Source organism: Pseudorca crassidens, chromosome 4, assembly GCF_039906515.1.
Source record: "Pseudorca crassidens isolate mPseCra1 chromosome 4, mPseCra1.hap1, whole genome shotgun sequence".
Taxonomy (NCBI): Eukaryota; Metazoa; Chordata; class Mammalia; order Artiodactyla; family Delphinidae; genus Pseudorca; species Pseudorca crassidens.
In genome coordinates, this window is record NC_090299.1 from 56,663,622 (window position 1) to 56,677,812 (window position 14,191).

The 14,191-nt window shown below is 34.8% G+C and overlaps 1 long non-coding RNA gene across 2 annotated transcripts in view; it reads left to right on the forward strand.

Moving 5' to 3' along the window:
• The window catches only part of LOC137223141 (uncharacterized), a 34,096-nt gene extending 20,129 nt beyond the window's left edge, over nucleotides 1-13,967 (forward strand). For both annotated transcript variants that reach the window (XR_010942733.1, XR_010942734.1), the window contains 2 exons: nucleotides 12,447-12,510; nucleotides 13,692-13,967. This is a non-coding gene — a long non-coding RNA (uncharacterized lncRNA). The remainder of the gene's footprint in view (nucleotides 1-12,446; nucleotides 12,511-13,691) is intronic.
• The last annotated feature ends 224 nt before the right edge of the window (nucleotides 13,968-14,191 follow it).

The window sequence follows — 14,191 nt, forward strand, 5'->3', positions numbered from 1 at the left end:
ATATTTGTTATAGAGATTCTTTCGTTCAACACACTAAAAGAAAGAGTATAGTCACAGCAGAGAGCTGAGCATATTGTTGGTTTTCAATAAAGCTGTTAGTGACTATTGAGTTCAACTGATTACAGTATATAACTAATGAGGCCACGGCCCAGTCCCCATGTAGTCCAGTTAACTGTGCCCTGTTCCACATCCACACAGCATGCCCCTAACTCTGGCCAGCGGTCTCCAAAATATATGCTTTTTATCACAAAAGGGACCAGGTGTATATGGATCAGTAAAAATCTATTCTCAACTAGGAAAAATTCTTAAGGCAGATGGTAGGTCAGGAATGTCACTTTAGCATATAAAGGATGGCATGTGTTCTTATTTTGAAATGTAAAGTGCAGATTTGTCAGTTATCCAATTGTAATTGAATATTTGGGCTAGAAATCCAATCAAGTTTAGTTTAGTCGGTCAGCATGCAGGTTTATGTGATATACTAAAGGCACTACCACTTCAGGGTCTCAAACTAAAATGACTTTGGTAACCAAAGAGATACTCTGGCCTTCTGGAGTGGGAGTGGTGGAAATGGTAGCAAATTGGGCAGTTAACGCTGTACCTAATGTGATTGAAAAATGTAATAAGAAAAACTTATTCACCAAATTCTGACTTATTTGTGTCTGTTAATCAGAGGAATAAAAAAAATCACATTACAGATGGGTCTTAAGTGCCTGATGATAGAACAAAATATGTTGATTTAATAAAAAACACTCACAATACTTAGTATTTTTTATTGTAATTATTTGTTTGAATGTGTATCCCCTCACTAGATATTGAATTCCATGAAGGAAGCATGATGTTTTGCTTATCTTTTCTATCCTAGGGCATAATATAAAATATGCCACCCCATCCTAATGCATGGCTGTAGTGTAAACACAAGACTATGTAACAGTCTCAATTATCTATAATATTAATTTCACTTTCCTAAACATATTAAAATCTCGTGTGTTAGAAGCTTATTAGAACAAGTAGATATAATTAGCTATGCAAAATCATATTCCCAGTAGACAACACAAAGCTAAAAGTTAATTTAATCTATATAAATTACAACAATTGAAAAATAAATTTACTCTTACTTCAACTAGACTTTATCAAGGAAATTAAATGGACTTCAGTTTAGTATACATCTCAACAGAAACATTAAGAAAAGTATTTGCTTAGTTGCTAGATTTTATGTTAAAGCAGATGAAGATAAAACAGAAATAAACAGTAATTAAATTACACAGAAATTTCTGGATGAAATAAAACAATTCTTTATAGTTTCTAGGTAATGCCAAAAGTGTTCCTGGCAAGAAAAGCATAATTAACAGCAGTGTTAAAGCTTTTCTTTACATTCTTTTGGCAATTGAGTCTACTAAGTTGAAAGCTGTTGAGTATTTGAGTTTCATATTAATTTGCATTTCACTTGATTGCTTTTTACTGTTTTGCAAGCACAAAACAGTGAAGTCTGGGTTCAACACAACAAATTACTGTACAAAATAAAAGATTGTTACCCAAGCAGCTTTGTGTTTCTACTGGGTTTGTCATGCTGTGAGTAAAAAAGAAAAAAAAAAAAAAAAAAAAAAAAAGAAGTGTTGATTCTTTTAGAGGCATTTCAGCACCAGATCTGCACTATCAAAAATAGTCCTCGAACATAAAGTTATCTAGAAATTCAGCAGTTTGCAAACAAGTGCACTAGGGAGTAGTTTTTTCACACTAAAATATTTTTGGTCCACATCAGCAAGTCCTTGAGGAGAGCCTGCTGGCTCCAAAGGCCTGCAGTTTGCTGTTGAAATAGCAGAGCAATAATATTTAGCCAGTGCTAACAGGGAAGCCGTGATATATCTACTCTTTATGGTGACTATTACATTTGACCAAAAATGGCTTAACCACTAGGATTGAAAGGCAGGACTTCATTTTAATTCTTAACTTCTTAACCTTTGATACATTTTATTATTATTGTTTAGAAGTGCTAATTATACATGCCACCTATTCTTTCCTTAGGCATTGATCACAAAATATAGAATGAAAGATGACTGATTTCCAAAAATAAACACATTCTAGTCTTTGTGAGTGTGCTTATTGTATGTGTGTTTATGCAGGTGTATGTACTTACCATCAGTACTGTGTTTTAAGAGTTGGCAATGATAAAATTAAAGCAAAGAGAATCTTGCTGCGAGGGTATTATTACCTGAGTCTATTAGTTCTCTGCAGTATTAGAAACTGAGTTTTGCATAATAATATTCTTAAAGTCATTAGAATATTTCAGCTTCCCTTTATCTATGTCAGTTTCCTCCTACATATTAATGTAGGTTTCAATAATTATATGTTAATCTAATTAATTCATATTACCATGGGTAATCTAAAATATTTTAAGGTTTTGACCTTTAAACTTTTTATTTTAATGCATTTACATTTTTCACTGAAAACCTGCAAGAGAACAGGTATATAAAAAATACGACTCTAATAAACAAGGGAATAGCAATTCTTTATTGAAGGAGTTTTTGTATAGGCAGCTATCCAGATGGCAAATAGTTGTTTAAAGATTTACTCATTAGTGAAATGAAATGGTATCAATTTAATTCATTCCCATTTCATATTTCCATGTTTCAAAACAACTTTTTAATACATACTCTAAAGGATTCTCTGGAGCTCTTGTGCTGTAATTTGCTTTCTTTTTCTCTCTAACTAGATATAAATTAATAAAGTCATACCGGATGAGGTGTTGGGCTCCTCCTAAAATCTTCCTATTCATTTGTTTGAGTTTGGCTGTAAATTTCAGTGACTGCAAAATCACGCCACGTGCATCACTAGCAGGACTCAGGGGCTGAGATATGTTAATGAAAGAGACCTTAAGTGTCAGATGGCAGATGCATCCCGAGACTATTTAAGGCGACTAAGAGCCTGTCACAGTGGGAGAAACTGCTGCGTAGCTCTAGGTTTATCTTGAGACATTCAGACAGGGAGATAAAATGCATATTAATCCCTAAGGATAAACAGTTCTTGCTATTGTACTGGATAAGCATCTGTTTTGTCAGATTTAGCCTAAATGTGGGCAAATGGAGAAAAATCAGTGCTGAATTACTGGATCAGGGCTGGGGCCTGAGAGGAGGAAGTTAAAAGAGTAATAGGGCTTCCCTGGTGGCTCAGTGGTTGAGAGTCCGCCTGCCGATGCAGGGGGCACGTGTTCGTGCCCCGGTCTGGGAAGATCCCACATGCCGCGGAGCGGCTGCGCCCGTGAGCCATGGCTGCTGAGCCTGCGCGTCCCGAGCCTGTGCTCCGCAACGCGAGAGGCCACAACAGTGAGATGCCCGCATACCGCAAAAAAAAAAAAAAGAGTAATAGATATCCACCACACTTTGGCAACATGTCCCAGTGCTGTCCTCTTCCACCTTTACTAATGCATCTGCATTTTGGGTAGCCTTAAATAAAGCTGATATTTTCATTCTCTTCTGACTCCTTTTTGCCCAGGATCTACCGAGGGGAATCTAGCGAGCAAGAGAGGGTAATGGACATATCTGAACCAACAAGCGTCAGGACCCTTCACATACAGTTTTTAAATTAATTTTTATTGGAGTATAGTTGTTTTACAATGTTGTGTTAGTTTCTGCTGTACAGCAAAGTGAATCGTTATATGTATACATATATCCCCTCTTTTTTAGATTCCCTTCCCATTTAGGTCACCACAGAGCATTGAGTAGAGTTCCCTGTGCTATACAGTAGGTTCTCATTAGTTATCTATTTTATATATAGTAGTGTATATATGTCATTCCCAATCTCCCAGTTCATCCCACACCCCTCCCCTTCCTTGGTAATGAGAAGTTTGTTTTCTACATCGGCACATAGAGTTTCTTGAGGTTGAGGATGTTGTATTGTTTTGTACAATTTTTCTATAATGTCCAACCCCATATTAAGAAAAATAAGTACTGCATGTATCTTTGTTGAATGAGTATCCCAAGGATTATGAGGTTTTTACCTTCTGACTAAGGCCAACAGTAGTCGTTTGTTATTTTTACTTTTTCTAAAAAGGAACATTGCAAAAATCAGACCATAAGCCTTTAGATGAAGCAGAACAAAGAATTTTTAATTATTTAACCATATTCTGGTCCTCAATCTCAAGCATCACCTACTTTTACTGAATCTTTCCAAAAAAGCTAAATAAACATACCTTACCTTATGTTACAATATAGGAACAACTTTAGCCTTGGGGGCATCACCATAGGTCACTGTTACCACCAGCAAAAGGCAAGATTTAGAACACAAATCCAAATAATTATCCACTTGTTTTGAATACTACCTTAACTGTTCTGCTTAGAGAAAACATTAGATGACCTCTTACATTTCCTTTCAATTATGATTGTTTCATAATGTTAAATTTAGAGTCAAGGGGATTTTTAAAATACTGGCTAAATTCCCATTCAAACAATGCATTTTTGGAAAATGTGTCGAAATGAGTCTTTAGAAGCTGTGCCTACTTTTGCAAGGCTAATTCCGTAAGCACGCAGTTGATAGATGCTGTATCAAGGCTTCAGATACTAGATATGGAGCAAATATTTTCAGTGGTTTAGATCAATTTCCACTTATATGATGTACATATCAACAGTATTCTAGTTTTCAAGAAGCCTTCTGAATACTTCTTCTTAGTCTTCTTTCCCAAAGGCAAATGTAAGGATAATTCTAGAAGACAGAATCAAAATATTTTTTTAATACTGATTTCAAATCCTTTATAGATCATGGACATTTTCTCCTCACTGCCTGTGGGGATTTGTTTCACAACTGAGCTTCTGTCTGACAGATTTCCCTATAAATTCTGTATTGCTTATGGTGGCAGCCATCTCCAAGATGGCCCCCCAAGGAAACTTGCAAACAGCACTATTGAGATATACAAGTGGCAAGAAACCAAAACCCCCTACTAAGAGGCAGAACCAACTTGTCAGCCATGAATAAGCCATCATGCAGTTGGATCCTCCAGGCATAATCAAGCTTGTAAATAACTGCAGCGCACACATCTTGACTGTAACTTCATGAGATACCCCATGCTAGAACCAGCCAGCTATTCCCAAATTCCTAATCCACAGAAACCATGAAATAATAAATGTTTATTTTTGTTTAAAGTAATTAAATTTTGATGTAAATCATTACACAGCAATAGGTAACTAAAACACCCACCCAATAAACTGCTTTCTGAAAGATTTGAAAGAGTGATCTTTTAAGGATTTTTGTAGGGAGTGGAATAACATTCTAGGTTTGAGAAAATCTTGGTATACAAATAGTCACTGCTGGGGTCAATGGGATAATTCCTCCCAGAGTGAAAAAATGATTTTCCCTGATATAGTGAAAGAAAAATCCTTCCTCATCTTCTTCTTCTTTTTTTAAAGCACCTCTCAGGTTTATAATTTGGAAAGTTAATATGTTTACACTACTTTAATCAAGTGAGGAAATTCTGCTAACTAGAATCATAGGAATTTTTTAAAGCCCATCACAGTAGGCAGAAAAAATGGTCTCCCAATGATGCCTACATCCTAATCCTTGTAATGTGTGAACATTGCCTACTTGGCAGATATAAGACCCTCTCCCCGCCAATTTTACAGATAGGAAACAGGTAGTAATACCACTCAGCTAATGGTGGAGCCATGGGCCTGGAATCAAAAGAGGATTATTTCCAGAACTCTGAAACAAAATGGGATTTTCCAGGCTGGATTTTGAAATTGTTTGGTACTGGTGACTTCCTTTTTTTCCTCTTATTTTCTCCCTTTTTGAATGGGAATGTTTATAATTTTATCATATGCCAGACAATCTCTAGAAGCTAGAAAAGGCAAATGGATTCTCCTCTAGATCCCTCAGAAGGAATGTCAACCTGCAACATTTTGATTTTAGCCTGGTGAAACCCTTTATGGACTGCTGACCTCCATAATTATAATACATTTGTGTTGCTTTGAGACACTATGTCTGTGGTAATTTTTTGCAGTAATGATCAGAAACTAATTTACCCATGTTTCAGAAAAAGTAGTAAAATTTAAGAGGTAATGACTATACAGTCTTTATTTTATTTTGTCTCCTTCAACCAAATCTTAACTAAGGTTGAAATGCCAGGCTCAAATATATCACTTCCAAGAAGCCTTTCTAATTCCTCAGTTTCAAAGTGTTCTTATTCTCTGCTCTGAAGATGAAGGCAAGACTTCAACTTACAGTTAATCATAGACTGTTTTGTACTATCACTTACATTTGTATTTAAAATTATTATTTAACTTGTGTGTGTACTCTTTCACTGTAGTTAAAATTGTTGCTTGAGAGGAGATTAGGAGTATTGTGTTGCTGGCATTAACTACACCTCTATCACCATTAGACCCTGCTGGTATTCATTCAATAAATACTTCTTGATTGGAATTGTTGTAATTTCACTTTTTCTTTGTTGTTGTATTTGTCCATCTAGGTGTAATTTACATAAAACTGCACAGGTTTTAAACATTCATTTGACATTTGAACGTTTGTTGAATTTATGCAATAATGTAATCACCATGCAAAACAAGATACAAAACATTTCCATCATCCCAAAAAGTTTCCTTCCTTTGCTAACAGTCAATTCCTATTCTCCAAGGAGCTGTTACTTTTGACTTCTTTCATTCAAAAAAATGTTTATTATTAGTGGTATCTCATGATATGACTATAATTCAAATTGTTTATCTATTCTCTGGTGCTGATTTAAGGGAGATATTTATTCAATTTTGTCAGACATTGATGACATTATTGGAACAGTGTTCCAAAGTCTACCATTTTACACCTCTACCAGCAACGATGAAAATTCGTGGTGTTCTACATTTTTGCCAGTATTTGATATTGTCAGACTTTTAAATTCTAGCTATTCTAATGAAAATGAAATAATATTTCATCATTGCTTTATATACACCTTGTATATTTTGGTCCTTTGAAATTTACTAAGTTTTGTTCTTTGGCTCAACATATGATCAATCTTGGTGAATGTTCAACATGCACTTGAAAAAAATGTGAACTTTGTTTTTGTTGTGTATAGTAATCTTTCCACACCAAATAAGTTGGTAAATAATCCTACTCAAATCTTCTATGCCATACTAATTTTCTTCTATTTCAAAAAAATCAGTTCCTATGAAGAACATTATATATCCAGCTGGGATTGTGGTTTATCTTTTTCTCTCTTTAGTTCTGTTATTTTTTTAATTTATATATTTTATTTTATAGTAATTTTCACAATATATGTAACCACATACACTCACACAAACATGTATATATAAACACACATATGTTTATAAATGCATACATACACATATATCTATAAAAATAAGCATAATTTTTAAAATCTGCTTCATTTATGCATATGAATACCCTTGGTGGTGTTTTTATTTCTTTGTTAACATCCAGAGTTCTGTTTTCTGTCATTTTCCTTCAGCATGAAGAATTAATTTTGTCATATTTTGCAATAAATTTCTGCTTAGAAGCATATACATTCAGCTTCTATATGTTTGAAAAAAAGTCCTTATTTTCTTTTCATTTTTGAAGCATATTTTCACTGGATATAGAATTCTTGTTTGGCACTTTTTTCCTATAAGCCTTTAATAACTCTGTATCATTGCCCTCTGATCTTAACTGTTTCTAATGAGACGTCTGTCTTAACTCTCATTATTGTTCTGTATGTTATGTGCTTTTATGTCTTTGCCCAATGATGAAATTTTCTATTCATTTTCACTTTATAGCCATTTAACTATGACGTGCCTAGGTATAGATTTTATTGTATATATTATTTTAGGTTCATTGACCATCTTGGTTACAACATGCACAGGTTAAAATATTTTCATTAAATTTAGAAATTCTTCACCATTATCTTTTCAAATATTCCCTCTACCCTATTCTTGTTCTCCTCTCCTTCTGGGAGCTCCATTTCACTGTCTATACCTATATTTCTCTATATATCTTTACATATGCACAGGTCTACAATAATCTAGCAATCACACTTCCTTCCATTTATTCTTCCTTCCCACTAGGAAAATGTATACTTATATTTTTAATTTTTAGGTCTTGGAAATGCTTTGTGAAGTTAAGCAGTTCTAAGAATAGGATAAATCATAACTTCAATAGCCAAAAGTGAACCCAACAAAAGAAAAAAAAAGTAAAAAATAATAACAAATAATAAATTGGAATGGCTAAGTGAGTTTGATGATTTCTCATCTTCATGTCTGGCATCCTTGAGGCTGCTAAGAGAAACAGAAGAGATATGAAGTAGGTATATTTCTAAACATAAATGCATGTTCAAAAAATGTAAAGAATGAAACTTTAATTGCAAATTCATTGTAGTGTGTTATGCTTTCACTTTTTTGATGAACTATTACCTTTTTTGTTTATTTCCACTGAAACCTTCTTAGTTTATGTTAATCAAAATACCTCAAAGTAAAAGATAATGTACATTGAATTTAATGATTCTATGAGATATACAATTTTTCTTTTTTTTGGGGGGTATGTGGGCCTCTCACTGTTGTGGCCTCTCCCATTGCGGAGGCGGACTCTCAACCACTGCACCACCAGGGAAGCCCGAAATATACAAATTTTGAAATGCCTCTCTGGGGTGGTTAAATGATCCTTCATCTCAGCCAAGCACAAAATACTTTGTTAGTCAATAAAAGAATATCTCTAAATAGAATGACAAAAAGTCCTCAAATGACTGAATTCGCTGTTCCTTAACCTCCATTATTGAATTAACCCAAGCACAGATTTTAAATAAAAACAAATATATCATGTGGGATACTCAAAATCACTACACTAAGTAGTTCTCTCTTTCTTAATAAGGCTAAGGTATAGAATCCTGGAATGAACTAAAATTTCATGACTAGCAACAATCATATTTATAATATAGTTATACAAATATTATATGAAAATAATAGTCAATTAAGAATTGACTATTAAGGGTAGATACTAACAACAGTATTATAAATTCTATTTTAAAATTTTATACTCAGCCTTGAAGGGGGAATGACAGAATAGGTGTCAAGGACCTATGTGCCTATTTAAAACTGAAAGAATGATGGGTATTGTATACAATCATTGAGATGCAATTTAACTGAATCAGAGGTGAATAAAAGACCGAATTTGGGTAGGTTTGGGCAAAACTGAGCGAGTTCTGATGACATCTGAGTTTTAAGTTATTTCCGATGATCCAGTACTATCCTGAGCCTACCTGTAAAATGTGCTTGGATTTTTAAGATATGTTCCACATGTTTAAGTTAGCATTAATGGGTGCTAAAGATAAATTGAGGACCATTCAAATTTTCAGTTTATTCGAGTATATGTCAACTTCAAAGGGGCAGTGCCATGCCGAAAGTGGTTAGGAGTGGCTCCACTGACAGGAGGAGACTGGGGAAAGGTTTATATAGAGAAGGTGCAGAAGGAAAGCAAAGCAAAAAAAAAAAAAAAAAAATTGCTTGGTTGGAGCTTAAGTAGTTGCCTTGTTTGGAAAAACTTGGCTGTGATTGGTTGTTCTCAAATTTCACTTTCTCAAATTCAAGTGAACTCTGGCTTAGTCAGTGAACTCTGGCTTAGTTTTTGTTTGGCTTATGGAGGCTACCAAGGCATTGGAGTCACCTCAGTCTAATGGCCTCCTTGTTTAATAACTTTAACATGGGTTTCTGTTATTTGCAACCAAGAGTCCTGAATAATGCAATCACCTACAGCAAGTGAGACTGATGACATTTCCTCTCATAACTGATTTCGCCAGTAACACATATGAATCAGTTTGCGCTTTACAGTAATGCTCTGGAAGTCCTTATACAAAGTGTCTGGTTCTCTTGATATCATCTACTTCATTGTGTTTTCTTTCTTTCCTTGTTTTTCATTGCCTAAATAATGCACAAATACAGAAAAGCACAAAGAATAGTATTTATAATCCTATTTCCTTTTCTTTTTGTTTTTTTGGGGTTTTTTGGCGGTACACAGGCCTCTCACTGCTGTGGCCTCTCCTGTTGCGGAGCACAAGTCCCAGACGCGCAGGATCAGCGGCCATGGCTCATGGGCCCAGCCACTCCGTGGCATGTGGGATCCTCCCAGACCGGGGCATGAACCCGTGTCCCCTGCGTTGGCAGGCAGACTCCCAACCACTGCGCCACCAGGGAAGCCCCTATTTCCTTTTAAAGAATCTCTGCCCATGTTTCCAGAGACCAATACCATCAGGAAGTTAGTGTATACAGTTCTAATCTGTGTTTATCCCTTTACATACATGTATATTTATTTGTAACTATTTTACTTCGGAGAGTGAGATTAAAAAAATAGGGATGATAATGCAACTTGATTTTTCACTTTATTTTGTTCTTGACGTCTCTCTCCCTAATTTTCTGTGTGTGTGTATGTGTACGTGTGTGCATCTCTATGTCTCACTATATACACTATTGTTAATTATTCCATTAGTATTCCACATTCTATTCATCTATTTCTCTAATGATGGGCATTTAGTTATTTCCAATTTTTAGTTACTACAAACAATGCTGTGATTGATCACCCTCCCTAAGTTCAGCCATCTGCTGTGATTTCTACTACCAGATGATTTTCATCATGGTTCTGAATTTTGCCTTCTAATTGCATGGCTGGCCATTCTCCCATTATCCTTACCTGGACCTCTCCTCATGGGTCCCCCTCATCATGGTAAATGCTTTCAGCACTCAATTCCTGACGAAGGGACTTTGGGAGATTACCTAATTTGTTATCCTGAAACTGAAGCCTCCTTGGCTCTTTCTCAGATCAAGTAGTTTGTGCAAGATCATGAATTAAATAAAATCACTATTACCTCTTATGGTTTCTAGTTTTTCCTGCTCAACCAGTGTGTATCAAAGTAAAATTCCAGTTTGTGTGCCTCATTTGAAATGGCTTGGCTATTAATTTCTGCTCTCATCAGTTTTTCTCATGAATCTAGTTTAGAAATGAAAGATGCTTTTGTTGTTTTCCCTAATATTTGTTTTTGGTATTGTAGATGGATTCAATTCAAGAGGAAGAAGGCATCTGGGCATTGTTTGAACAGCAATAGCTTCTCTAGTTCTATAATAAAATATTCTGTTTTTTTGACAATTATCTATGGCTAATTCACTCTAAAAAAATATCAATGGGGATCAGAATCCCAGAACTCTACTTCTGTCTCTGTTTGCATTATTAGAATCTTGTTATATTTTACCACTTGAGTTTATGCCCACAGTTTATCTGTTGTACTCTCACCCAAGATGGTTTAAGATTGTATATCTAAAAACACTTGCCCAGGTCCTGAAACATTTAAATGTGATAAAAATCAATTTTACCTATGTGATTCCCAGCTGAATGCTACTTCAGATATACTTCAGCTTCAAAAGAAATTAAAAGATAAGTGACAGGATTACAATCAGATTAGCTTGTCTAGGCAGACAAATGAGATTGCTGAGTTGTCTGAGTGAAGATACTCACTTCCTAGTGAGACCAGTTTACATCACATTAAACAAAAATGAGTTTCCAATATGTGTACTATATAACAAAATGGGTAAATGGAAAATTGTACCCTTGTGACTGAATATGAAACAGGGAAACTCACTGTTATTTTGTAACTATTTGAGAATTTACTGCCTGTCAGAACACTTTATGAGGTATCATAGAAGAAAAAAAGAATTATTCTCTGAGATTTGTTGCTTAAGCTAAAAGAAGTATTTCTTTGATTAATAGAACTCATGAAAGTCAAGAGAATGGGGAAAAATCTTGAATCCCAACTTACTCTACATTGTAGAATAGGATAAATATTTAGAGGGTAACTCATGACAAGGGTCACATGTAACCAGAAAAGAGGTACATACATTAATGATTACTAACTAGACAATGTACCAGAATGGGGTGGGCCCAGTTTCAATTAACATGATATCTATAGTGAGGAAAAAAGCTCCTGACTCTATCTGATTCATAAAATACTTTTTATTATATTGCTTAGAGGGAAAAAGAAAAAAAAAAGAAGAACAAGGAAAGTTGTGTAGGGCAGGTAGAAAATAATTTGGCAATGTTTGTTCAATCAAGTGTGATAATGCATTCCTAAGCTATTTTCTTTTTTGTTTGTAATTACTTTGGTTATAAAGAAAAAATATTCAGGAAATTAAAATAATTTAAGTGTCTTAATGATTGGACAATAATATAGGTAGGTGCCTTGATGATTGGACAATTCCATGGTAAGAATGCTCTAGCAGTGAATTTTAAGAATTAAATAAAGCAAAGCACATGACAAAGCTATTGAAGTTAGAGTAAGGGATATAACAGGAAGGAAGGGAGTTTTGTGAAAGTGAACACTAAACAGGAGAGTTATTTTTACACCGCAGTGGAATAACCAGTTCTCCTAATGTTTCAATCATAAATGCCTATTTTCCTAATCACCAGTTCTGATTTTGTTTTTTAATGTCTTATGATTACAGAGCTCCTATACTTCAAGATTTCTTCAAATTGCACAGAATCTTAGGGGAACGTGTCTCAGACCTAGTATGTATTATAGAATAATTTGCTGACAAAAATATTACTAAACATCTCTTTAGAATTTATGATGTTTACTAATGTTTGCATTTTTCACAAAAGGGAAGAAAATTAAAATATGAAGCATATGTCATTGGCTAATTTGACCTCCTTCGGGAAAGTGCAGCTATATCTTTTCTTCACAAAAAAAAATGTAAAAAGAAAAGGAAATTCAGGGAAATGATTGTCAGGGAGGAATCTTGGGAAATATTTCAAGTAAACAGTTTTCCTCTTCTAAATGTAATGCAATACTTTGTAGCCTTAATTTCACAAAATCCAGTTGTACATATAACCTAAATATCAGATTGCAACATGCCACCATTTTAAGAAACTCTTAGATCTCTGGTTTAGATCCATCTTCCTTTAAATTAAGCATAAATATATTCCCAGAAAAATGTGAAACACTCCACTAAGTGCTTATCAGGAAAAAGCAACATAAAATTTTGACCAAGCACAATGATCCTCATGAATATGTCTGACAAATATTGGTATTAATCATTGGTTACTCCTTTTGTATCTGGATATTTAATTTCCACTAGCTCTTTCCAGAAATCAATAGTTGGCTCACTTTTCAGTAAATGACTTTAAATGAAAGTCTTTCTAGAGCTAATTCATTTAATTTCTATGTAGTGATGTATTTTATGAGCAGTTTAGAAGTGGGACAACCATCTTGGAGTGTATCAGCCTTGAAGAAATAGCCTAAATAATTTATTTCAGTTTTCATGGATCTTTGAATATAAGTCCACATTTTTTTTTTCTGGCTCTCTTTATCTTCTCCTTGTTTCTCTCTTGTTTTTTCCTCTATGCTACAATTTTCTCATCTAAAACATGGGCTTAATAATATCTCCTGGTGTGGCTGTTGTGATACTTAAATGAGTATATCTATGCACAATACCTAGTGTGTTGCTTAACACATAATAAGTGTTCGAACAATGTCCATTGCCATTATTCATTTAATCTAGCATAAACCAGGCTTATTACCCATAAAGTCAAGTCAACTATATAATGCTAGGTAAAATGCGTGTGTAATAGGGAAGAACAAGTTAATCAATAAAGGGATGTGCCTATAAGCTTAAAATATACATAATGACCCATCTCTGGGTATCCTGCCTCACAGATAATGAGCATTAACCTAAAATACCATTGTTTAGCTCACAGGAAACATCCTGACCAGGCCCACCTGTGAATGGCGGCAGGAAGGAAGAAATTAACACATCCCCTCTGGAGTCTGGCTGGAACCAAGAATTTACCCCCTCCCCTTTTAGTATAAAATAAGCCTGAACTCTGACTTCGGGAAGATGGTTCTCTGGGACACTAGTCCACCATCTTCTGGGTCTGCTGACTTTCTGAATATAGCCACTATTCCTTGCCCTGACAACTCATCTCTTGATTTGTTGGCCTGATCTGTGGCGAGCAGTACAAGCTTGGACTCCATAACATGTGTTGTGGTACTGTTACAGGATTAACTGAGATAAATAATGGTTATTTTTTCCCAATGTGTGTCAAATAGTGTTCATTTTGCACAACTTATACACCAAAGTAGGCTTATTTGAGATGCCCTTGTGATTTAAAATCTTCTCAAATTATAGGTTGCCCACCATACTGAAGGAGTATAAGTTATTTGGTCTATAATTTCTCCAGGGCTTTTTTT